Source organism: Eschrichtius robustus, chromosome 8, assembly GCF_028021215.1.
Source record: "Eschrichtius robustus isolate mEscRob2 chromosome 8, mEscRob2.pri, whole genome shotgun sequence".
NCBI lineage: Eukaryota > Metazoa > Chordata > Mammalia > Artiodactyla > Eschrichtiidae > Eschrichtius > Eschrichtius robustus.
Genome location: NC_090831.1, coordinates 119,010,790 through 119,038,083, shown reverse-complemented (window position 1 = coordinate 119,038,083; position 27,294 = coordinate 119,010,790). Strand labels below are relative to the sequence as shown.

Sequence of the window (27,294 nt, the reverse complement as noted above, 5' to 3'; positions counted from 1 at the left end):
ACCATGTGCCATGTTACCATTGCCAATTCTAAAGGATACACCTGGCTTTCTTGGCCTTTCATCCACCCAGAGCTCTGGAAATTCTACCTTTACAATTCATTTATCCCTCACATACCAATACTTTTTTCCCTCTACAATCCATGGAGATAGAGTGAAACCTGTCATATTCTGTGAGGTGCATGAGAAGGTGAGATGAGGAGAGTTCAGCTTTTCAGTATTAAAAACCTGGACCTCGGGCTTCCCTGGTGGCACAGTGGTTGAGAATCTGCCTGCCAATGAAGGGGACACGGGTTCGAGCCCTGGTCTGGGAAGATCCCACGTGCCACGGAGCAACTAAGCCCGTGAGCCACAACTACTGAGCCTGCGCGTCTGGAGCCTGTGCTCCGCAACGAGAGAGGCTGTGATAGTGAGAGGCCCGCACACCGCGATGAAGAGTGGCCCCCGCTTGCCGCAACTAGAGAAAGCCCGTGCACAGAAACGAAGACCCAACACAGCCAAAAATAAAAATAAATAAATAAATAAATAAAAAGTGAAATTCTTTAAAAAAAAAAAAAAAAACCTGGACCTCAGTCAAGTACCAGGTTTGCCCATATAGATTGCTATATGAACCTTGAAATCTTATCCTCTCTGAAACCCAATTTCCTCTTCTGCAAATGTGAATATTAATATTTATTTAGCTTATGTCAGTGTGGATCAAAACCCAAATGAAATAATGTAAATAAAATTTTATATAAACTCTAAATGACAGTAAGTGTGAAAGGGCTCTTACCCCATATTAGGGCATTAAAAGGTAGGGATGGACTAATAGTAGTGAGGAGAGTAACTGCTATGGGCCAAGCAGAATGGTGAGCATACCTGAGCTTCCTCTTGGGGAGATTTAAGTCCTTGGGGGTGGAGGTGAGAGTCTCTTGGAGGAGATTTTTTATAAAATAAGCAAACAAAAAGAAATACATAATAAAATATGAGACATTTTCTACAAAGGTTAAAAAACTGAACGACACTCATGTGATTGGGGAAGGTCTCTCTGACCTCTGGAGAGGTAACATTCAGAGAGAGAAGGATGCCAGGGCCCCAGCCCATTGAAGAGTGAGGTGGGAGAGAGCTGCACTGAGATGAGGCCAGTGCTGTGCTGTGATGGATGGGGGAGGGAGCACAGGAATAGGTGGGAAAGGTGGGCAGGGCCAGCATGTGCAAGACCCCATAGGTCATAACAGGGGATCCGAACAGTGGTCTAAAGAATGAGAGAGATAGCTCCAAGATGGCAGAGGAGTAAGGCGTGGAGATCACCTTCCTCCCCATAAATACATCAAAAATACATCTACATGTGGAACAACTCCTACAGAACACCTACTGAACGCTGGCAGAAGACCTCAGATTTCCCAAAAGGCAAGCAACTCCCCACGTACCTGGGCAGGGCAAAAGAAAAAAGGAAAAACAGAGACAAAAGAATAGGAACGGGACCTGCACCAGTGGGAGGGAGCTGTGAAGGAGGAAAGGTTTCCACACACTAGGAAGCCCCTTCGCGGGCGGAGACTGCGGGGGGCGGAGGGGGGAAGCTTCGGAGCCACGGAGGAGAGCACAGCAACAGGGGTGCAGAGGGCAAAGCGGAGAGATTCCCGCACAGAGAATCAGTGCCGACCAGCACTCACCAGCCCAAGAGGATTGTATGCTCACCTGCCAGGGCAGGAGGGGGCTGGGAGCTGAGGCTCAGGCGTCGGAGGTCAGATCCCAGGGAGAGGACTGGGGTTGGCTGGGTGAACACAGCCTAGTGCACCACAGCTAGCTGGGAGGGAGTCCGGGAAAATGTCTGGAACTGCCTAAGAGGCAAGAGACCATTGTTTCGGGGTGCACAAGGAGAGGGGATTCAGAACACTGCCTAAACGAGCTCCAGAGATGGGCGCGAGCCGTGGCTATCAGCATGGACACCAGAGATGGGCATGAAATGCTAAGGCTGCTGCTGCAGCCGCCAAGAAGCCTGTGTGCAAGCACAGGTCACTCTCCACACCGCCCCTCCCAGGAGCCTGTGCAGTCCACCACTGCCAGAGTCCCGTGATCCAGGGACAACTTCCCTGGGAGAACACACGTTGTGCCTCAGGCTGTTGCAACAGCACGCCGGCCTTTGTCACTGCAGGTTCATCCTGCATTCTGTACCCCTCCCTCCCTCTGGCCTGAGTGAGCCAGAGCCCCCTAATCAGGTGCTACTTTAACCCGTCCTGTCTGGGTGGGAACAGACGCCCTCAGGCAAGCTACATGCAGAGGCGGGGCCAAATCCAAAGCTGAACCCCAGGAGCTGTGAGAACAAAGAAGAGAAAGGGAAATCTCTCTCAGCAGCCTCAGGAGCAGCGGATTAAGTCTCCACAGTCAACATGATGTACCTGCATCTGTGGAATACCTGAATAGACAATGAATCATCCAAAAACTGAGGTGGTGGATTTTGGGAGCAACTGTAGACTTGGGGTTTGCTTTCTGCATCTAAATTGTTTCTGGTTTTATGTCTATCTTAGCTTAGTATTTAGAGTTTATTATCCTTATTACCACTGGTAGATTTGTTTATTGATTTTGCTGCTCTCTTCCTTTTTATATATATATATATTTTTTTTTTTCCTTTTTCTCCTTTTGTTAGTGTGTATGTGTATGCTTCTTTGTGTGATTTTGTCTCTACAGCTCTGCTTTTACCATTTGTCCTGGGTTCTGTTTGTCAGTTTTTATTTTTTTATTTTTTTAGTATAGTTTTTAGCGCTTGTTATCATTGGTAGATTTGTTTTTGGGTTGGTTGCTCTCTCCTTTTTTTTTTAATTACTTTTTTATTTTTAATAATACTTTTTAAAAAAAAAATTTTTTTTCTTTCTTTCTTTTTATTCTCCCTCTTCTTCTGAGCCGCTGGGCTGACAGAGTCTTGGTGCTCCAGCTGGGTGTCAGGCCTGAGCCTGTGAGGTGGGAGAGCCAAGTTCAGGACATTGGTCCACCAGAGACCACCCAGCCCCACGTAATATCAAACAGCGAAAGCTCTCTCAGAGATCTCCAACTCAGCACTAAGACCCAGCTCCGCTCAACGACCAGCAAGCTACAGTACAGGGCACCCTATGCCAAACAACTAGCAAGACAGGAACATAAACCAACCCATTAGCAGAGAGGCTGCCTAAAATCATACTAAGTTTACGGACACCACAAAACATACGACTGGACGCGGTCCTGCCCACCAGAAAGACAAGTTCCAGCCTCATCCACCAGAACACAGGCACAAGTCCCCTCAACCAGGAAGCCTACACAACCCATTGAACCAAGCTTACCCACTGGGGGCAGACACCAAAAACAACGGAAACTATGAACCTGCAGCCTGCAGAAAGGAGACCCCAAACACAGTAAGTTAAGCAAAATGAGAAGACAGAGAAATACACAGCAGATGAAGGAGCAAGGTACAAGCCCACCAGACCAAACAAACGAAGAGGAAATAGGCAGTCTACCTGAAAAAGAATTCAGAATAATGATAGTAAAGAGGATCCAAAATCTTGGAAATAGAATGGAGAAAATACAAGAAACGTTTAACAAGGACCTAGAAGAACTAAAGAGCAAACAAACAATGATGAACAACACAATAAATGAAATTAAAATTTTTCTAGAAGGAATAAATAGCAGAAAAACTGAGTGGAAGAATGGATAATTGACCTAGAAGATAAAATAGTGGAAATAACTACTGCAGAGCAGAATAAAAAAAAAAAATGAAAAGAATTGAGGACAGTCTCAGAGACTTCTGAGACAACATTAAACACACCAACATTCAAACTATAGGGGCCCCAGAAGACGAAGATAAAAAGAAAGGGACTGAGAAAAGATATGAAGAGATTACAGTTGAAAACGTCCCTAATATGGGAAAGGAAATAATCAATCAAGTCCAGGAAGCACAGAGAGTCCCATACAGGATAAATCCAAGGAGAAACACATGAAGACACATATTAATCAAGCTATCAAAAATAAAATACAAAGAAGAAATATTAAAAGCAACAAGGGAAAAGCAACAAATAACATACAAGGGAATCTCCATAAGGTTAACAGCTGATCTTTCAGCAGAAACTCTGCAAGCCAGAAGGGAGTGGCAGGGCATATTTCAAGTTATGAAAAGGAAAAACCTACAACCAAGATTACTCTACCCAGCAAGGATCTCATTCACATTCGACAGAGAAATTAAAACCTTTACAGACAAGCAAAAGATATGACAATTCAGCACCACCAAACCAGCTTTACAACAAATGCTAAAGGAACTTCTCTAGGCAGGAAATACAACAGAAGGAAAACCTACTGTAACAAACCCAAAACAATGAAGAAAATGGTAATGGGAACATACATATCGATAACTACCTTAAATGTAAATGGATTAAATGCTCCAACCAAAAGACATAGACTGGCTGAATGGATACACAAACAAGACCCGTATATATGATATCTACAAGAGACCTACTTCAGACCTAGGGACACATACAGACTGAAAGTGAGGGGATGGAAAAAGATATTCCATGCAAATGGAAAACAAAAGAAAGCTGGAGTAGCAATTCTCATATCAGACAAAGTAGACTTTAAAATAAAGACTAGGGGCTTCCCTGGTGGCGCAGTGGTTGAGAATCTGAGTGCTAATGCAGGGGACACAGGTTCGAGCCCTGGTCTGGGAAGATCCCACATGCCACGGAGCAACTAGGCTTGTGAGCCACAACTACTGAGCCTGCACGTCTGGAGCCTGTGCTCTGCAACAAGAGAGGCCACGATAGTGAGAGGCCCGTGCACTGCAATGAAGAGTGGCCCCCGCTTGCTGCAACTAGAAAAAGCGCTAGCACAGAAACGAAGACCCAACAAAGCAATCAATCAATCAATCAATCAATAAATCTTTAAAAAAAAAAGAAAAAAGAAAATAAAGACTATTACAAGAGACAAAGAAGGACACTACATAATGATCAAGGGATCAATCCAAGAGGAAGATATAACAATTGTAAATATTTATTCACCCAACATAGGATCACTTCAATACTTAAGGCTAATGCTAACAGCCATAAAAGGGGAAATCAACAGTAACACAACCATAGTAGGGGACTTTAACACCCCACTTTCACCAATGGATAGATTATCCAAAATGAAAATAAATAAGGAAACACAAGCTTTAAATGATACATTAAAGATAAACTTGATGTTTATAGGACATTCCATCCAAAAACAACAGAATACACTTTCTTCTCAAGTGCTCATGGAACATTATCCAGGATAGATCATATCTTGGGTCACAAATCAAGCCTTGGTAAATTTAAGAAAACTGAAATCGTATCAAGTATCTTTTCTGACCACAACGCTATGAAAACATATATCAATTACAGGAAAAAAATCTGTAAAAAATAGAAACACATGGAGGGTAAACAATACAATACTAAATAACCAAGAGATCACTGAAGAAATCAAAGAGGAAATCAAAAAATACATAGAAACAAATGACAATGAAAACATGATGACCCAAAACCTATGGGAGGCAGCAAAAGCAGTTCTAAGAGGGAAGTTTATAGCAATACAACCATACCACAAGAAACATCTCAAAAAACAACCTAACCTTACACCTAAAGCAGTTAGAGAAAGAAGAATAAACCCCAAAGTTAGCAGAAGGAAAGAAATAATAAAGATCAGGTCAGAAATAAATTAAAAAGAAATGAGGAAACAATAGCTAATGTCAATAAAACAAAAAACTGGTTCTTTGAGAAGATAAAGAAAATTGATAAACCACTAGCCAGACTCATCACAAAAAAAAGCAAGAAGACTCACATCAACAGAATTAGAAATAAAAAGGAGAAGTAACAACTGACACTGCAGAAATACAAAGGATCATGAGAGATTACTACAAGCAACTATATGCCAATAAAATGGACAACCTGGAAGAAATGGACACATTCTTAGAAAAGGACAACCTCGTGAGACAGAACCAGGAAGAAATAGAAAATATAAACAGACCAATGACATGCCCTGAAATTGAAACTGTGATTAAAAATCTTCCAACAAACAAAAGCCCAGGACCAGATGGCTTCACAGGCGAATTCTATCACACATTTAGAGAAGAGCTAATACCTATCCTTCTCAAACTCTTCCAAAATATAGAAGAGGGAGGAACCCTCCCAAACTCATTCTAGAAGGCCACCATCACCCTGATACCAAAACCAGACAAAGATGTCACAAAGAAAGAAAACTACAGGCCAATATCACTGATGAACATAGATGCAAAAATCCTCAACAAAATACTAGCAAACAGAATCCACCAGCACATTAAAAGGATCATACACCATGATCAAGTGGGGTTTATCCCAGGAATGCAAGGATTCTTCAATATATGCAAATCAATCAATGTGATACACCAGATTAGCCAACTGAAGGAGAAAAACCATATGATCATCTCAATAAATGGAGAAAAAGCTTTCAACAAAATTCAACACCCATTTATGATAAAAACTCTCCACAGGTAGGCACAGAGGGAACTTACCTCAACATATATATATATATATATATATATATATATATATATATATATATATATATATATATATGCCATATATGACAAACCCACAGCCAACATTTTTCTCAATGGTGAAAAATTGAAACCATTTCCAAGATCAGGAATAAGACAAGGTTGCCCACTATTATTCACAATAGTTTTGGAAGTTTTAGCCAGAGCAATCAGAGAAGAAGAAGAAATAAAAGGAATCCAAACTGGAAAAGAAGAAGTAAAGCTGTCACTGTTTGCAGATAACATGATACTATACATAGAGAATCCCAAAGATGCTACCAGAAAACTACTAGAGCTAATCAATGAATTTGGTAAAGTAGCAGGATACAAAATTAATGCACAGAAATCTCTTGCATTCCTATACATTAATCATGAAAAGTCTGAAAGAGAAATTAAGGAAACACTCCCATTTACCATTGCAACAAAAAGAATAAAATATCTAGGAATAAACCTACCTGAGGAGACAAAAGACCTGTATGCAGAAAACTATAAGACACTGATGAAAGAAGTGAAAGATGATACAAACAGATGGAGAGATAGACCATGTTCTTGGATTGAAAGAATCAACATTGTGAAAATGACTCTACTACCCAAAGCAATCTACAGATTCAATGCAATCCCTATTAAACTACCACTGGCATTTCTCACAGAACTAGAACAAAAAATTTCACAATCTGTATGGAAACACAAAAGGCCCCGAATAGCCAAAGCAATCTTGAGACAGAAAAAAGGAGCTGGAGGAATCAGGCTCCCTGACTTCAGACTATACTACAAAGCTACAGTAATCAATACAGTATGGTACTGGCACAAAAACAGAAATATAGATCAATGGAACAGGATAGAAAGCCCAGAGATAAACCCACACACATATGGTCACCTTATCTTTGATAAAGGAGGAAAGAATATACAATGGAGAAAAGACAGCCTGTTCAGGAAGTGGTGCTGGGAAAACTGGAAATCTACAAGTAAAAGAATGAAATTAGAACACTCCCTAACACCACGCACAAAAATAAACTCAAAATGGATTAAAGACCTAAATGTAAGGCCAGACACTATAAAACTCTTAGAGGAAAACATAGGCAGAACACAGTATGACATAAATCACAGCAAGATCCTTTTTGACCCATCTCCTAGAGAAATGGAAATAAAAACAGAAATAAACAAAGGGGACCTAATGAAACTTAAAAGCTTTTGCACAGCAAAGGAAACCATAAACAAGATGAAAAGACAACCTCAGAATGGGAGAAAATATTTGCAAATGAAGCAACTGACAAAGAATTAGTCTCCAAAGTATACAGGCAGCTCATGCAGCTCAGTATCACAAAAACAAACAACTCCATCCAAAAATTGGCAGAAGATCTAAATAGACATTTCTCCAAAGAAGATATACAGATCGCCAACAAACACATGAAAGGATGCTCAACATCACTAATCATTAGAGAAATGCAAATGAAAACTACAATGAGGTATCACCTCACACTGGTCAGAATGGCCATCATCAAAAAATCTACAAACAATAAATGCTGGAGAGGGTGTGGAGAAAAGGGAACCCTCTTGCACTGTTGGTGGGAATGTAAAGTGATACAGCCACTATGGAGAACAGTACGGAGGTTCCTTAAAAAACTAAAAATAGAACTACCATACGACCCAGCAATCCCACTACTGGGCATATACCCTGAGAAAACCATAATTCAAAAAGAGTCATGTACCACAATGTTCATTGCAGCTCTATTTACAACAGCCAGGACATGGAAGCAACCTAAGTGTCCATCGACAGAGGAATGGATAACGAAGGTGTGGCCCATATACACAATGGAATATTACTCAGCCATAAAAAGAAATGAAATTGAGTTATTTGTAGTGAGGTGGATGGATCTAGAGTCTGTCACACAGGGTGAAGTAAATCAGAAAGAGAAAAACAAATACCGTATGCTAACCCATATATATGGAATCTAAAAAAAAAGTGGTTCTGAAGAACCTAGGGGCAGGACAGGAATAAAGACACAGACGTAGAGAATGGACTTGAGGACATGGGGAGGGGGAAGGGTAAGCTGGGACGAAGTGAGAGAGTGGCATGGACTTATATATACGACCAAATGTAAAACAGATAGCTAGTGGGAAGCAGCCGCATAACACAGTGAGATCAGCTCGGTGCTTTGTGACCACCTAGAGGGGTGGGGTAGGGAGGGTGGGAGGGAGACGCAAGAGGGAGGGGATATGGGGATACATGTATATGTATAGCTGATTCACTTTGTTATAAAGCAGAAACTAACACACCATTGTAAAGCAAGTTTACTCCAATAAAGATGTTAAAGAAAATACAATGAGAAGCAAGTGAAAGGATTCAAGCTGAACAGGGGTACGGTATGATTCATGCTTGGAAAGATAACTTTGTCATTGCAAAAGATTCTAGGGAGGCAAGAGTGGGAGTTGTGAGACTGTTGGAGGGTGCTCAGGGAAGGTGACAGTAACCTTGAAAGCAGTGGTTTCAGGGAAGTGAGTGCACTGCAGATCCATTTTAGAAGCATCTTTAATGGTAATTGATGGATTAAATATGGGAGGTAAGAGAAGAGAGAAATCAAGGAGGAATTTCAGGTATACGGCTTATTATATGGAAGTGTGCCACTTACTATGATGGGGAAAACTTGGGATGTTTATGGACATTTCCTCAGAGTTGAAGAGATGGCAATGGGCACATATTTGGTAGGGTTTTGTTTTGACGAGTTTTAACATGAAGCCTTAACAATCAGTCCAGAATATTCTCTAATAATAATTTATCAATTATTGCTAGGTGCTGGGAAATTTGCTAAGTATTTTTTGAATATCCCATTTAATCTACAAAACAAACCAGTGAGGTATTGTTACTCTGATTTCACAGAGGACACTGTAGTTTAGACTGATTAAGTAACATTTCCAAGTTTGAGAGTGATGAAATCAGAATTACAGTGAAACCATGGTGTGTCTGACTACAAAGGCATAGCCTCAACCACTAGGCTGTCTCATGTACAGATAAGGAATACCAGATTTTGCCCTCGACACCTTTTTTATATTTAAAATTTCTGATAACTTTAGGAAATGTTCTCTAACTGTACTGAAATTTCATTATAGGCACAGGCTATTAGAGATGAGCTCAAAGTTTAAGAAATGTGACACAGATACGTATTTAGTCACACATATAAAACAGCAATGAACATAGAAATGCCTGGTAAATGTATCAGAGAAGAGATAATCATTAGATTGAATCTTAAAATATAAATAAGTTAGAGGATGAGGCATTTTAGGCAGATGAATCAGAGTGAACAAAGGCATAGAGATAGGCAATAGCCTGACATTTTCAGGGAAGCAACTCATTAAGATTTACTTGCTCTGTGAGTGGGCAAGTTAATGAATGAACAGAAAAGGAGAGAGAGAAAAGGGGGGACAGGAGAGCGAGAGAAAGGAGGTGGGGGAGAGAGAGAGAGAAGGAGAGATAAAATAGTGTTAAAGACCAGATTATGGAGACCTTCATATGAAATACTATGAGATTTAAGAATTATCCTGTATTATAGACAATAAGTAATCATTGAACGTTTTTCAGCAGCTGATAACATCCTCACATTCCACCCTGGTTTTTGACGTAAGGGGGGGTGGATTTGGATGCGTCAGGGTTGCCAAGTCAGAGATTAAGACACTAGTTGGAATACACCCTCATACTTTACTGACACACTCTTAAAGACACACTCAAAGAAAAGAAAAATCACCCCAGTTACAATATTGTTAAAGACAAACATATTTAGATATACCTGCTCATAAGTTATACAAGTAACTGCACTCCTAGAGGAAGCTCAACAAAAGACTTCCCTCTTTCTCATCAACTAAATGAAGAGTGCATAAGCACTAATTATTGCACACAAATAGGAGGAATTGACTATATGTGTTGTCAATGTATTATCTTACCATAAACTTTGTAGACCTTTTCACTCATAGTAGTTGCTACTCCACTACAGTGAACTCAAACTTGTTACCCCCTCATTTGAGATTTTTACCAATGATCTAGAATCAAACACCTTAGCTTTTACTCTCCATTCTTGTGCCTGCTGTGTGTACTTTCTTTTAATTCTGTCTGGATTCTGCACAAGGATAGATTCCAAGTAATTAAAATTTGATAAAAATATAACCTCCTTCCCTGTCAAGACAACAGCAGTTTTTGCAGACACCATCACAAATGAATTGCCGGGAAGATGCAGCAGCCTGCAGTACATGGATGTCAGAAGGCATAATAGGAATCTGTAGGTTGGGATCAGAACCGGATGTGCTTGTTTCTGACCCAACTTCAAGAGATGCCCCTCAAAAGTAGTAGAGGGAATGTGTTCTCTCTGCTCACTGCATATATGGCTGTACTTAGAGTTCAGAAGATGAGATTATCAGCCTGACTGATTGCTGGAGATTGAGGGTGGGTAGGAGGGAGAAGCATGATAACAGAATTAAAGTTTTGGATTTAAACATTGCCATGCCATATGAACCTGAAACAGAGGTGCCTGTATCGTTAGAAAGTGATGTTCTGAGAGGGGACACTTACCTCGGCTCAGCAGCCTCTGAGGGGGTAGAATGTGAAAAGAAATTCTTCACTGATCTAAAATAGGAAGAAGTAGAAAAGAAAGGTTCAGGTATTGAATAGCTGTGAGGAACCCACTCTCTGAAACCTACAAAGTGTGAAAGGGCACAGATTACCCAACTGCTTCCAAACTGATCACCAGGACTAGATGAGAGGTGAGCCCTGGGCACCAGGACCACATCTGTGCCTGATGTGGCACCAGGATGACCATCCTAGCACCCTGGGGCCAGTGCACCCATTGCCTTCCTGGTGGAAGCTGCAGTGGTCTTAGGCATACCAAGCTGTGAAGATCTTTGGATTCTGAGGGCTTTATATGGTTTCAAGACTTTGCCCTACATCTCTGCAAACACCCAAGAGAAAAGTACTTCGACAATGGCAGTTCAGGCCTCTCATGGGAGCCATGAGAAATTTCTATTTGCCTATTGTACAGTCTTACTTATTTTATACAATATTAGTTCCATAGGGGAAAGAAATTCACTTATGGCTACATGCTTTGAGAAGAGCCACATTTGAATTTATTCTTTGCTGAAACACGAAGAGAAGAAAAAGTACTACTTTTAAATCTATTTATAGATTTTCAAGTATTATTCAATCTTCAGTTGCTTGAAACAGGACAATCGTATCAGCACTCCAGGGGAAATATTAATATCCAAAGTAAACATATTGCTAGACTTCAGTAAAATTTTAAATAAAATTTTTTGTTTTAAATGCTTGTGCCATAATTGTGTGCTAAATAAATTTATCATGATGGGATCATTATTACTTTGTCAGCTGCCTTTGGGAACCATTTGACCAATATTTCATGTTCTGGGACAAAACTCTAGTTTACTAAAATCATTTCTCTGTAATCTGATGAACTCTTAAGTACCCTCACAGAAAGAAAAGCTGTCAAATTCATTGGGGTTTCATGAAATGATAAATGGAAATATTGGCAGTTATAAGCAATTCAGTCTGCCACATGTGTTTATGTTAATTAAGCAGCCTTTAACATAGTTTATCTTTTAGGGCTGAAGTATAAAAACCAAATTGCAACAAATAAAAATAAGGCACTTCTTTCAAATCCCTGACCCCTATTTATCTCAAAATCCTAGCAAACTCTGCCATCCCCCAAAATGTTTCATTTGATATCATCCACAATTTTCCAAAATGGATTTTAAATCTATCACGATGTGGTGGTCACTAATGGAAAGAAACGGCAGAGCGTCCACCAAACAACAACTGCACTAACCAGGTTCTGGTCACCTGTTGTGGCGGCAGTGTGCCAGGGAGACTGAAAAGGGGGAGCATACTTCTCCTCCAAAGATAGGGAATGTCCGTCTAGTAATTCTATGAATTACTGTGTCTGTGAGCCTTTATACAGCATGTTTAGGGTCCGTATTTCATATAAATAATCCCAAATAGGTTGGAGATGTTCATCAGATACAAACCGGCTATGTTCCATGACATGCTGACACTATCTTATCCTAGAATTCAGCTATACAGGCTTTTCTTGGAGCTGTTTTTTTATACTTGTTGGCAGTTCCAGGTTGGAGAACTTTGCAGATCTCTGTCCAGGATGTGTGGAAAGCATTAAGGAAACCCAGGGAACTCATTGTCTGTTGTGTTATCCCGCAGGTCCTGAGGTCCCTTGGCTATGTTTTTCTTTTTTTTCGGTGTGTTCTTGTATCTGTTCTGTTATGTCTGGATTTTTTAATTGTAAAGGACAGTTCACTTTTTTATTGCTAAGTGGTATTCCAGTATATGGATACTACCCTGTTTGTTATCTATTCACCACTTGATGGACATTTGATTCTGCTTGAGGCATGCTTTAGACACTTACCCAGGACGTATATATCTCTTAGTCTTCACTTCCTGCAGAGCCTGAAGGTCACCCAGAGGTGAAATCCTTGGGCCTTCTCAGCCTTTTTCTAAGCATGACTCCAGCCTTGAGCATGCCTGAAGCCTTCTCAATTCCCTGGCATGTACCTGAGGTTTTAAAAGCCCTTATTCTCCTATATATATCCTTCTCCAGCCTCTTCCTTCCCAGTCTTTTCAGTCTGGCTGTTGGCTGTCTCGACTGTTAACCCTAGTGTCAGGCTGCAATACTTTTGCCTTTAAATACTTTCTGCAAACGCAACATGGAAAGCCATCCCAGCCCTAAGAACACTGAGTCAGTGAAACAAAGGTAAGCCTTTATGTCAGCCCTTCAGGTAGCTTCCAGATAAGTTGAAACAACCAAAATTCTTTGACAATAAGGTCCAGATTGCTGTTTTTGACTAGCGACCTCCACAAGGAGTATAGACTCTCACATTCATGGCTGTCACCAATATGGGAGGTGAGAGGTAATAAGTGGGTAATTGAAATGCCCCAGCACTATTTTACCAAAACGCAGCAGTTTCAGTCTTTATTAATCTTTCCCCTCTTTGTAGTCAATTTTTTACTAGATTTCAGAGTTCTACAAAAGTTAATTCCAAAAGTTTTTGCCAGCTTATTTGCTGTTTTGAGGAGAAATAAAATCTTGAAATTCCCTATTCACCGTTTTCAGTAATGTTTACAGAAACATCATTACCTTAAATATGTATAGAATATAATTTATATTTATATACTTAATTAACCTACTTATTTAAATGCATATATACACACACATACTTCGTATATTGTCTTTGCATCTTTCAATTTTGCCAAACTTCCTTATTAATTCCAAGACCTTTATTGTAGATTCTTGGAGATTTTCTATGTAAATGATAATGTTGCCTGAAAATAAAAAGATTGTATTTGTTTCTTTCTAATTTGCATTCATTTTATTTCTTTTTCTGGCCTTATCACTTTGGCCAGAATTTCCAGGCAAAGAAAAATGATGATCATGGACATCAGGTACTGTTCACAATCTCAAAGGGAAAATTATTCAGTTTTTCACCATTAAGTATGATGTTAGCTATGTTATTTGTATATAAATTTTATTAGGTTAAGAAGTTTCCTTCTATACCTAATTTGTAAAGATTTTTATAATTAATGTTGAATTATATTAACTACTTTTTTGCCATCTATTGAGGTGATAAATTGGTTTTCCCTTTTAGTCTGTTGATATACTGAAATATGTACCCTGATTTATTTAAGGATGCTGAGCTAAACTAAAATATAAACTGTTATATTTTTGTAAATTACCAGATTTTATTTGGTAATATTTTTAGAATTCTGTGTGTCTGTTCATAAATGTTATTGGTCTGTGGTTTTCTTTTCTTGTAATGTCTTGGTTTGGTTCAGTGTGAGGGTAATACTGGCTTCATAAAATAATGTGGTGTTTACTCCTTTTCTATTTTCTGGAAGAGTTTGAACTAGTATATATAGTTTAATAGAATTCACTAGTGGAGCCATCTGGGCCAGGGAAGGTTTTTCATTGTACCTTCAATTTCTTTCACAGGTAGAAAATTTGCAGGTTACCTATTTCTTCTTCTGCAGGTTTTGGTACTTTTTGATTTTCCAGGATTTTATCTATTTCATCTAAATTCTTGGTTTATTAGTGTAAATCTCTTGAAAATATTGTCTTAGTATTTTCTTGAACAAATTAATTTTTTGAAGTATAGTTGATAACAATGTTGTGTTAGTTTTTTTGATGTAGACCAAAGTGAATATATATATATATATTTTTAAATTTTTTGTATTATTTTCCATTATGATTTATTACACAATACTGAATATAGTTCCCTGTACTATACAGTAGGACCTTCTTGTTTATCTATTTTATATATAGTAGTTTGCATCTGCTAATCCTAAACTCCCAATTTATCCCTCCCCAGCCCCATTTCCCCTTTGGTAACCCTAAGTTTGTTTTCTGTCTGTGAGCCTGTTTCTGTTCATGAATAAGTTCATTTATGTCACATTTTAGATTCCACATGTAAGTGATATCACACGGTAATTATCTTTCTCTTTCTGACTTACTTCACTTAGTATGATAATCTCTAGATCCATCCATGTTGCTGCAAATGACATTATTTCATTCTTTTTTATGACTGAGTAGTATTCCATTGTATATACGTACCACCTGTTCTTTATCCATTCATCTGTCAATGGACATTTAGGTTGCTTCCACGTCTTGGCTATTGTAAATAGTGCTGCTATGAACACTGGATGCATATATCTTTTTGAAATAGTTTTCTTATGCCCAAGAGTGGGATTGCTAGATCATATGGTAATGCGATTTTTAGTTTTTTAAGGAACCTCCATACTATTCTCCATAGTGGTTGTACCATTTACATTCCCACCAACATTGTGGGAGGGGTCCCTTTTCTCCACACCCTCTCCATTTATTGTTTGTAGACTTTTTGATGATGGCCATTCTGACTGGTGTGAGGTGATAATCTCACTGTAGTTTAGATTTGCATTTCTCTAATAATGGAGTATGAGCAGAGGTCTAGGGTATGATCACCAAAGTTGATGACTGAAGTGGGTCAGAGGACAAAACAATGGAAAGAAATAGAAAGTCAAATAACTGAGATGCCAGGACACTGAATGGATCTTCTGCATTGATGTAGAAATTTTCACATGTACAAAAGAATTAGTAGTAAACCAGTGTAAAACAAGGAGGATGGATGGTAAGTGAAGAAAAAAAGAGGGGATGATGGTGCAACAGTCTGACAGCATATGCTTCAAAGGAATTGGAGTCATTTAGGGAAAAATAAAAAGAGCAATGGTCTGGAAGTGGCAGAGGATCAGGAAAGATACCCTCTTCACTTTCCTACTCAGTATTAGAGAAAATATAACAGAAAATGTGTGTGCATTTGAGAGGACTGAGTGGAATCAGAGCTCTCAGTGAACAGTCGGCTTGACATTCAAGTACGAAAGAGAAGAATACATTTTTAAAAAGCCATTCAGAATATAGAGCATTTTGCTAATAATGCAGCACAAGTTTCAGGGGACAACTGGGAATGATTGTGGTATCAGAGCAGATTAGTATTTTGGTCAGATATTTAGGGCAAATTGAGATAAAAGCCCAGATGACGAAGGACAAGCTGTAAACTGTGGACTTCCTGCCAAGCCTCAGATACACAGGGTTGTGAGGCATGAAAGAATTACTGGGGATAGTCTCTTGAGGGAAAGTGGTTAATCAGAGGTAATTAAGACCTCTTTCTAGACACTGGGCTCAATCCAAGTCCTTATTCCCTGTGGGGGCAGCAGCTTCATTTTGTACATCCCACTCTGGCCTTTTGTTTCTTCACTTTCAACATGTAGAAATACAGAGCTTTTTTTTTTTTTTTTTTTTACATTTGATGAAAGTTCATAATGATGCAATTGACAAGGAAATTTAGTTATTTCTGAGAAATACATTTTAAAGTAGTAACTAGAATTATGACTTGTAACATTATACCGGAACATATAAGATTTTTAGAAATTTCATGTAATGTCTGAAACATTTATATTAACATATTTCCATACAAATAACCCAAAGAAAGTTTAGTATTAGTTGTTTTGTTTCTTTATACTGCAGATTCTTATTAGTCATCAATTTTATACACATCAGTGTATACATGTCAATCCCAATCACCCAATTCAGCACACCACCATCCCCACTCCACTGTGGTTTCCCCCCCTTGGTGTCCATACGTTTGTTCTCTACATCTGTGTCTCAACTTCTGCCCTGCAAACCAGTTCATCTGTACCATTTTTCTAGGTTCCACATACATGCGTTAATATATGATATTTGTTTTTCTCTTTCTGACTTACTTCACTCTGTATGACAGTCTCTAGATCCATCCACGTCTCAAAAAATGACTCAATTTCGTTCCATTTTATGGCTGAGTAATAAATATTCCATTGTATATATGTGCCACATCTTCTTTATCCATTCATCTGTTGATGGGCATTTAGGTTGCTTCCATGACCTGGCTATTGTAAATAGTGCTGCAATGAACATTGGGGTGCATGTGTCATTTTGAATTATGGTTTTCTCTGGGTATATGCCCAGTAGTGGGATTGCTGGATCATATGGTAATTCTATTTTTATTTTTTAAGGAACCTCCATACTGTTCTCCATAGTGGCTGTATCAAGTTACATTCCTACCAACAGTGCAAGAGGGTTCCCTTTTCTCCACACCCTCTCCAGCATTTGTCATTTGTAGATTTTCTGATGATGCCCATTCTAACTGGTGTGAGGTAATAGCTCATTGTACTTTTGATTTGCATTTCTCTAATAATTAGTGATGTTGAGCAGCTTTTCAGGTGCTTCTTGGCCATATGTATGTCTTCTTTGGAGAAATGTCTATTTAGGTCTTCTGCCCATTTTTGGATTGGGTTGTTTGTTTCTTTAATATTGAGCTGCATGAGCTGTTTATATATTTCGGAGATTAACCCTTTGTCCATTGATTTGTTTGCAAATATTTTCTCCCATTCTGAGGGTTGTCTTTTCATCTTGTTTATGGTTTCCTTTGCTGTGCAAAACCTTTGAGGTTTCATTAGGTCCCATCTGTTTATGTTTGTTTTTATTTCCATTACTCTAGGAGGTGGATCAAAAAAGATCTTGCTGTGATTTATGTACTAGAGTGTTCTTCCTATGTTTTCCTCTAAGAGTTTTATAGTGTCTGGTCTTACATTTAGGCCTCGAATCCATTTTGAGTTTATTTTTGTGTATGGTGTTAGGGAGTGTTCTAATTTCATTCTTTTACATGTAGCTGTCCAGTTTTCCCAGCACCACTTATTGAAGAGACTGTTTTTTCTCCATTGTATGTCTTTGCCTCCTTTGTCATAGATTAGTTGACCATAGGTGCGTGGGTTTATCTCTGGGCTTTCTATCTTGTTCCATTGATCTATGTTTCTGTTTTTGTGCCAGTACCATATTGTCTTGATTACTGTAGCTTTGTAATATAGTCTGACATCAGGGAGTCTGATTCCTCCAGCTCGATTTTTTTCCCTCAAGACTGCTTTGGCTATTCGGGGTCTTTTGTGTCTCCATACAAATTTTATGATGATTTGTTCTAGTTCCATAAAACATGCCATTGGCAATTTGATAGGGATTGCATTGAATCTGTAGATTGCTTTGGGTAGTATAGTCATTTTCACAATATTGATTCTTCCAATCCAAGAACATGGTATATCTCTCCATCTGTTGGTGTCATCTTTAATTTCTTTCATCAGTGTCTTATAGTTTTCTGCATACAGGTCTTCTGTCTCCCTAGGTAGGTTTATTCCTAGGTATTTTATTCTTTTTGTTGCAATGGTAAACGGGAGTGTTGCCATAATTTCTCTTTCAGATTTTTCATCATTAGTGTATAGGAATGCAAGAGATTTCTGTGCATTAATTTTGTATCCTGCAACGTTACCAAATTCATTGATTAGCTCTAGTAGTTTTCTGGTGGCATTTTTATGATTCTCTATGTATAGTATCATGTCATCAGCAAACAGTGACAGTTTTACTTCTCCTTTTCCAGTTTGGATTCCTTTTACTTCTTTTTCTTCTCTGATTGCCGTGGCTAGGACTTCCAAAACTATGTTGAATAATAGTGGTGAGAGTGGACATCCTTGTCTTGTTCCTGATCTTAGAGGAAATGCTTTCCGTTTTTCACCGTTGAGAATGATGTTTGCTGTGGGTTTGTCGTATATGGCCTTTATTATGTTGAGGTAGGTTCCTTCTGTGCCCACTTTCTGGAGAGTTTTTATCACAAATGGGTGTTGAAATTTGTCAAAAGATTTTTTCTGCATCTATTGAGATGATGATATGGTTTTTATTCTTCAGTTTGTTAATATGGTGTATCACATAGATTGATTTGCGTATATTGAAGAATCCTTGCATCCCTGGGATAAATCCCACTTCATCATGGTGTATGATCCTTTAAATGTGTTGTTGGATTCTGTTTGCTAGTATTTTGTTGAGGATTTTTTGCAACTATACTCATCAGTGATATTGGTCTGTAATTTTCTTTTTTTGTAGTATCTTTCTCTGGTTTTGGTATCAGGGTGATGATGGCCTCATAGAATGAGTTTGGGGGTGTTCCTTCCTCTGCAAATTTTTGGAAGAGTCTGAGAAGGATGGGTGTTAGCTCTTCCCTAAATGTCTGATAGAATTCACCTGTGAAGCCATCTGGTCCTGGACTTTTGTTTGTTGGAAGATTTTTAATCACAGTTTCAATTTCATTACTTGTGATTGGTCTGTTCATATTTTCTGTTTCTTCCTGGTTCAGTCTTGGAAGGTTATACCTTTCTAAGAATTTGTCCATTTCTTCCAGGTTGTCCATTTTATTGGCATAGAGTTGCTTGTAGTAGTCTCTTAGGATGCTTTGTATTTCTGCGGTGTCTGTTGTAACTTCTCCTTTTTTGTTTCTAATTTTATTGATTTGAGTCCTCTCCCTCTTTTTCTTGATGAGTCTATCAATTTTGTTTATCTTCTCAAAGAACCAGCTTTTAGTTTTATTGATCTTTGCTATTGTTTTCTTTGTTTCTATTTCATTTATTTCTGCTCTGATCTTTATGATTTCTTTCCTTCTGCTAACTTTGGTTTTTGTTTGTTCTTCTCTAGTTCCTTTAGGTGTAAGGTTAGATTGTTTACTTGAGATTTTTCTTGTTTCTTGAGGTAGGCTTGTATAGCTATAAACTTCCCTCTTAGAACTGCTTTTGCTGCATCCCATAGGTTTTGGAACGTCGTGTTTTCATTGTCATTTGCCTCTAGGTATTTTTTGACTTCCTCTTTGATTTCTTCAGTGATCTCTTGGTTATTTAGTAACATATTGTTTAGCCTCCATGTGTTTCTGTTTTTTACTTTTTTTCTCCCGTAGTTCATTTCTAATCTCATAGCGCTGTGGTCAGAAAAGATGTTTGATATGATTTCAATTTTCTTAAATTTACTGAGGCTTGATTTGTGACCCAAGATGTGATCTATCCTGGAGAATGTTCCATGTGCACTTGAGAAGAAAGTGTAATCTGCTGTTTTTGGATGGAATGTCCTATAAATATCAATTAACTCTATCTGGTCTATTGTGTCATTTAAAGCTTCTGTTTCCTTATTTATTTTCATTTTGGATGATCTGTCCACTGGTGTAAGTGAGATGTTAAAGTCCCCCACTATTATTGTGTTACTGTCGATTTCCTCTTTTATAGCTGTTAGCAGTTGCCTTATGTATTGAGGTGGTCCTATGTTGGGTGCATATATATTTACAATTGTTATACCTTCTTCTTGGATTGATCCCTTGATCATTATGTAGTGTTCTTCCTTGTCCCTTGTAACATTCTTTATTTTAAAGTCTATCTTATCTGATATGAGTATAGCTACTCCAGCTTTCTTTTGATTTCCATTTGCATGGAATATCTTTTTCCATCCCCTCACTTTCAGTCTGCATGTGTCCCTAGGTCTGAAGTGGGTCTCTTGTGGACAGCATATATATGGGTCTTGTTTTTGTATCCATTCAGTAAGCCTGTGTCTTTTGGTTGGAGCATTTAATCCATTCACGTTTAAGGTAATTATCAATAGGTATGTTCCTGTGATCATTTTCTTAATTGTTTTGGGTTTGTTTTTGTAGGTCCTTTTCTTCTCTTGTGTTTCCCACTTAAGAGAACTGCCTTTAGCATTTGTTGTAGAGCTGGTTTGGTGGTGCTGAATTCTCCTAGCTTTTGCTTGTCTGTAAAGCTTTTGATTTCTCCATCGAATCTGAATGAGATCCTTGCCGGGTAGAGTAATCTTGGTTGTAGGTTCTTCCCTTTCATCACTTTAAGTATATCATGCCACCCCCTTCTGGCTTGTAGAGTTTCTGCTGAGAAATCAGCTGTTAACCTTATGGGAGTTCCCTTGTATGTTATTTTTCATTTTTCCCTTGCTGCTTTCAATAATTTTTCTTTGTCTTTAATTTTTGCCAATTTCATTACTATGTGTCTCGGTGTGTTTCTCCTTGGGTTTATCCTGTATGGGACTCACTGTGCTTCCTGGACTTGGGTGGCTATTTCCTTTCCCATGTTACGGAATTTTCCGACTATAATCTCTTCAAATATTTTCTCTCGTCCTTTCTCTCTCTCTTCTTCTGGGACCCCTATAATGCGAATGTTGTTGCGTTTAATGTTGTCCCAGAGGTCTCTTAGGCTGTCTTCATTTCTTTTCATTCTTTTTTCTTTATTCTCTTCCGCAGCAGTGAATTCCACCATTCTGTCTTCCAGGTCACTTACCCGTTCTTCTGCCTCAGTTATTCTGCTATTGATTCCTTCTAGTGTAGTTTTCATTTCAGTTATTGTATTGTTCATCTCTGTTTGTTTGTTAATTCTTCTGGGTCTTTGTTAAACATTTCTTGCATCTTCTCAATCTTTGCCTCCATCCTTTTTCCGAGGTCCTGGATCATCTTCACTATCATTATTCTGAATTCTTTTTCTGGAAGGTTGCCTATCTCCACTTCATTCAGTTGTTTTTCTGGGGTTTTATCTTGTTCCTTCATCTGGTACACAGCTCTCTGTCTTTTCATCTTGTCTATCTTTCTGTGAATGTGGTTTTTGTTCCACAGGCTGCAGGATTGTAGTTCTTCTTGCTTCTGCTGTCTGCCCTCTGGTGGATGAGGCTATCTAAGAGGCTTGATGGGAGGGACTGTTGGTGGGTAGACCTGACTATTGCTCTGGTGGGCAGAGCTCAGTAAAACTTTAATCCACTTGACTGTTGATGGGTGGGGCTGGGTTCCCTCCCTGTTGGTGGTTTGGCCTGAGGCAACCCAACACTGGAGCCTACCTGGGCTCTTTGGTGGGGCTAATGACAGACTCTGGGAGGGCTCATGCCAAGGAGTACTTCCCAGAACTTCTGCTACCAGTGTCCTTGCCCCCATGGTGAGCCATAGCCACCCCCCCCCCCGCCTCTGCAGGAGACCCTCCAACACTAGCAGGTAGGTCTGGTTCCGTCTCCCCTGGGGTCACTGATTCTTCCCCTGGGTCCCGATGCACACACTACTTTGTGTGTGCCCTCCAAGAGTGGAGTCTTTGTTTCCCCCAGTCCTGTCGAAGTCCTGCAATCAATTCCCACTAGGCTTCAAAGTCTGTTTCTCTAGGAATTCCTCCTCCCGTTGCTGAACCCCCAGGTTGGGAAGCCTGATGTGGGGCTCAGAACCTTCACTCCAGTGGGTGGACTTCTGTGGTATAAGTGTTCTCCAGTCTGTGAGTCACCCACTGACCAGTTATGGGATTTGATTTTACTGTGATTGCGCCCCTCCTACCGTCTCATTGTGGCTTCTCCTTTGTCTTTGGATGTGGGGTATCTTTTTTGGTGAGTTCCAGTGTCTTCCTGTCGATGACTGTCCAGCAACTAGTTGTGACTCCGGTGCTCTCGCAAGAGGGAGTGAGTGCACGTCCTTCTACTCCACCATCTTGGTTCCTCTCCTCGAAATTTAGAGCTTTTAAAACTCAATTTTACACTTAGAGGATTTTAGCTTGTTGCCTGTCTTATCACAACTTCAGTTTCATGCCCCCCGGTCCGTCATTTACACCATCTTTTTGTTGTTGTTGTTGTTGTTGTTGTTCAGTATAGTTACTTTTATTTATTTTTTTAAAACATCTTTATTGAAGTATAATTGCTTCACAATGGTGTGTTAGTTTGTGCTTTATAACAAAGCGAATCAGCTACACATATACACACGTTCCCATATCTCCTCCCTCCTGCATCTCCCTCCCTCCCACCCTCCCCATCCCACCCCACCCCACCAGGCGGTCACAAAGCACTGAGCTGATCTCCCTGTGCTATGCGGCTGCATCCCATTAGCTATTTTACATTTGGTAGTGTATGTATGTCCATGACACTCTCTCACCCTGTCACATCTCACCCCTCCCCCTCCCCATATCCTCAAGTCCATTCTTTAGTAGGTCTGTGTCTTTATTCCCATCTTGCCACTAGGTTCTTCATGACCTTTTTTTTTTTTCCTTAGATTCCATATATATGTGTTAGCATAATGTATTTGTTTTTCTCTTTCTGACTTGCTTCACTCTGTATGACAGACTCTAACTCCATCCACCTCATTACAAATACCTCCATTTCATTTCTTTTTATGGCTGAGTAATATTCCATTGTCTATATGTGCCACATCTTCTTTATCCATTCATCCGATGATGGACACTTAGGTTGCTTCCATGTCCTGGCTATTGTAAATAGAGCTGCAATGAACATTTTGGTACATGACTCTTTTAGAATTCTGGTTTTCTCAGGGTATATGCCCAGTAGTGGGATTGCTGGGTCATATGGTAGTTCTATTTTTAGTTTTTTAAGGAACCTCCATACTGTTCTCCATAGTGGCTGTATCAATTTACATTCCCACCAACAGTGCAAGAGTGTTCCCTTTTCTCCACACCCTCTCCAGCATTTATTGTTTGTAGATTTTTTGATTATGGCCATTCTGACCGGTGTGAGATGATACCTCATTGTAGTTTTGATTTGCATTTCTCTAATGATTAATGATGTTGAGCATTCTTTCATGTGTCTGTTGGCCATCTGTATATCTTCTTTGGAGAAATGTCTGTTTAGGTCTTCTGCCCATTTTTGGATTGGGTTGTTTGTTTTTTTGTTATTGAGCTGCATGAGCTGCTTGTAAATCTTGGAGATTAATCCTTTGTCAGTTGCTTCATTTGCAAATATTTTCTCCCATTCTGAGGGTTGTCTTTTGGTCTTGTTTATGGTTTCCTTTGCTGTGCAAAAGCTTTTAAGTTTCATTAGGTCCCATTTGTTTATTTCTGTTTTTATTTCCATTTCTCTAGGAGCTGGGTCAAAAAGGATCTTGCTGTGATTTATGTCATAGAGTGTTCTGCCTATGTTTTCCTCTAAGAGTTTGATAGTGTCTGGCTTTACACTTAGATCTTTAATCCATTGTGAGTTTATTTTTGTGTATGGTGTCAGAGAGTGTTCTAATTTCATACTTTTACATGTACCTGTCCAATCTTCCCAGCACCACTTATTGAAGAGGCTGTCTTTTCTCCACTGTATATGCTTGCCTCCTTTATCAAAGATAAGGTGACCATATGTGCGTGGGTTTATCTCTGGGCTTTCTATCCTGTTCCATTGATCTATATTTCTGTTTTTTTGCCAGTACCAAACTGTCTTGATTACTGTAGCTTTGTAATATAGTCTGAAGTCAGGGAGCCTGATTCCTCCAGCTCCTTTTTTCGTTCTCAAGATTGCTTTGGCTATGCGGGGTCTTTTGTGTCTCCATACAGATTGTGAAATTTTTTGTTCTAGTTCTGTGAAAAATGCCAGTGGTAGTTTGATAGGATTGCATTGAATCTGTAGATTGCTTTGGGTAGTAGAGTCATTTTCACAATGTTGATTCTTCCAATCCAAGAACATGGTATATCTCTCCATCTATTTGTATCATCTTTAATTTCTTTCATCAGTGTCCTATAATTTTCTGCATACAGGTCTTTTGTCTCCTTAGGTAGGTTTATTCCTAGATATTTTATTCTTTTTGTTGCAATGGTAAACGGGAGTGTTTTCTTAATTTCACTTTCAGATTTTTCATCATTAGTATATAGGAATGCAAGAGATTTCTGTGCATTAATTTTGTATCCTGCTACTTTACCAAATTCATTGATTAGTTCTAGTAGTTTTCTGGTAGCATCTTTGGGATTCTCTATGTATAGTATCATGTCATCTGCAAACAGTGACAGCTTTACTTCTTCTTTTCCGATTTGGATTCCTTTTATTTCTTTTTCTGCTCTGATTGCTGTGGCTAAAACTTCCAAAACTATGTTCAATAGTAGTGGTGAGAGTGGGCAACCTTGTCTTGTTCCTGATCTTAGTGGAAATGGTTTCAGTTTTTCACCATTGAGGACAATGTTGGCTGTGGGTTTGTCATATATGGCCTTTATTATGTTGAGGAAAGTTCCCTCTATGCCTACTTTCTGCAGGGCTTTTATCATAAATGGGTGTTGAATTTTGTCAAAAGCTTTCTCTGCATCTATTGAGATGATCATATGGTTTTTCTCCTTCAGTTTGTTAATATGATGTATCACGTTGATTGATTTGCGTATATTGAAGAATCCTTGCATTCCTGGAATAAACCCCACTTGATCATGGTGTATAATCCTTTTAATGTGCTGTTGGATTCTGTTTGCTAGTATTTTGTTGAGGATTTTTGCATCTATGTTCATCAGTGATATTGGCCTGTAGTTTTCTTTCTTTGTGACATCTTTGTCTGGTTTTGGTATCAGGGTGATGGTGGCCTCGTAGAATGAGTTGGGGAGTGCTCCTCCCTCTGCAATATTTTGGAAGAGTTTGAGAAGGATAGGTGTTAGCTCTTCTCTAAATGTTTGATAGAATTCGCCTGTGAAGCCATCTGGTCCTGGGCTTTTGTTTGTTGGAAGGTTTTTAATCACAGTTTCAATTTCAGTGCTTGTGATTTGTCTGTTCATATTTTCTATTTCTTCCTGGTTCAGTCTCGGTAGGTTGTGCATTTCTAAGAATCTGTCCATTTCTTCAAGGTTGTCCATTTTATTGGCATAGAGTTGCTTGTAGTAATCTCTCATGATCCTTTGTATTTCTGCAGTGTCAGTGGTTACTTCTCCTTTTTCATTTCTAATTCTATTGATTTGAGTCTTCTCCCTTTTTCTCTTGATGAGTCTGGCTAATGGTTTATCAATTTTGTTTATCTTCTCAAAGAACCAGCTTTTAGTTTCATTGATTTTTGCTATTGTTTCCTTCATTTCTTTTTCATTTATTTCTGACCTGATCTTTATAATTTCTTTCCTTCTGCTGGCTTTGGGGTTTTTTTGCCCTTCTTTCTCTAATTGCTTTAGTTGCAAGGTTAGGTTGTTTATTCGAGATGTTTCCTGTTTCTTGATGTAGGCTTGTATTGCTATAAACTTCCCTCTTAGCACTGCTTTTGCTGCATCCCATAGGTTTTGGGTCGTCGTGTCTCCACTGTCATTTGTTTCTAGGTATTTTTTGATTTCCCCTTTGATTTCTTCAATGATCATTTCGTTATTAAGTAGTGTATTGTGTAGCCTCCATGTGTTTGTATTTTTTACAGATCTTTTCCTGTAATTGATATCTAGTCTCATAGTGTTGTGGTCGGAAAAGATACTTGATACAATTTCAATTTTCTTAAATTTACCAAGGCTTGATTTGTGACCCAAGATATGATCTATCCTGGAGAATGTTCCATGAGCACTTGAGAAAAATGTGTATTCTGTTTTTTTTGGGTGGAATGTCCTATAAATATCAATTAAGTCCATCTTGTTTAATGTATCATTTAAAGCTTGTGTTTCCTTATTTATTTTCATTTTGGATGATCTGTCCATTGGTGAAAGTGGGGTGTTAAAGTCCCCTACTATGATTGTGTTGCTGTTGATTTCCCCTTTTATGGCTGTTAGTATTTGCCTTATGTATTGAGGTGCTCCTATGTTGGGTGCATAAATATTTACAATTGTTATACTTTCTTCTTGGATCGATCCCTTGATCATTATATAGTGTCCTTCTTTGTCTCTCTTGTAATAGTCTTTTTTTTTTTTTTAAATATTAAGAATCTTGAAGCATCTTCTTTTTTTTTAATACTTTATTTATTTATTTTATTTATTTATTTATGACTGTGTTGGGTCTCTTAGTTTTCGTGTGAGGGCTTTCTCTAGTTGCGGCAAGTGGGGGCCACTCTTCATCGCGGTGCGGGGGCCGCTCTTCATCGCGGTGCGCGGGCCTTTCACTATCGCGGCCCCTCCCGTTGTGGGGCACAGGCTCCAGACGCACAGGCTCCGTAGTTGTGGCTCACGGGCCCAGTTGCTCCGTGGCATGTGGGATCTTCCCAGACCAGGGCTCGAACCCGTGTCCCCTGCAATAGCAGGCAGATTCTCAACCACTGCGCCACCAGGGAAGCCCAGTCTTTATTTTAAAGTCTATTTTGTCTGATATAAGAATTGCTACTCCAGCTTTCTTTTGATTTCCATTTGCATGGAATATCTTTTTCCATCCCCTCACTTTCAGTCTGTATGTGTCTCTAGGTCTGAAGTGGGTCTCTTGTAGACAGCATATATATGGATCTTGCTTTTGTATCCATTCAGCCAGTCTGTGTCTTCTGGTGGGAGTATTTAATCCATTTACATTTTAGGTAATTATCGATATGTATGTTCCTATTCCCATTTTCTTAGATATTTTGTGTTTGTTATTGTAGGTGTTTTCCTTCTCTTGTGTTTCTTGCCTAGAGAAGTTCCTTTAGCATTTGTTGTAAAGCTGGCTTGGTGGTGCTGAACTCTCTCAGCTTTTGCTTGTCTG

General features: G+C 39.0%; 2 protein-coding genes across 3 annotated transcripts in view; both read right to left on the bottom strand.

Moving 5' to 3' along the window:
* Positions 1-27,294, bottom strand: part of ARHGEF5 (Rho guanine nucleotide exchange factor 5) — a 224,777-nt gene that overhangs the window by 191,403 nt on the left and 6,080 nt on the right. For both annotated transcript variants that reach the window (XM_068549606.1, XM_068549607.1), the window contains exon 2: positions 11,085-11,138. The gene's annotated coding sequence lies outside the window, so the exon portion shown is untranslated. The remainder of the gene's footprint in view (positions 1-11,084; positions 11,139-27,294) is intronic.
* The window catches only part of LOC137768225 (olfactory receptor 2A2-like), a 134,710-nt gene that overhangs the window by 101,395 nt on the left and 6,021 nt on the right, over positions 1-27,294 (bottom strand). The window contains 1 exon segment of the mRNA XM_068549610.1: positions 11,085-11,138. The gene's annotated coding sequence lies outside the window, so the exon portion shown is untranslated.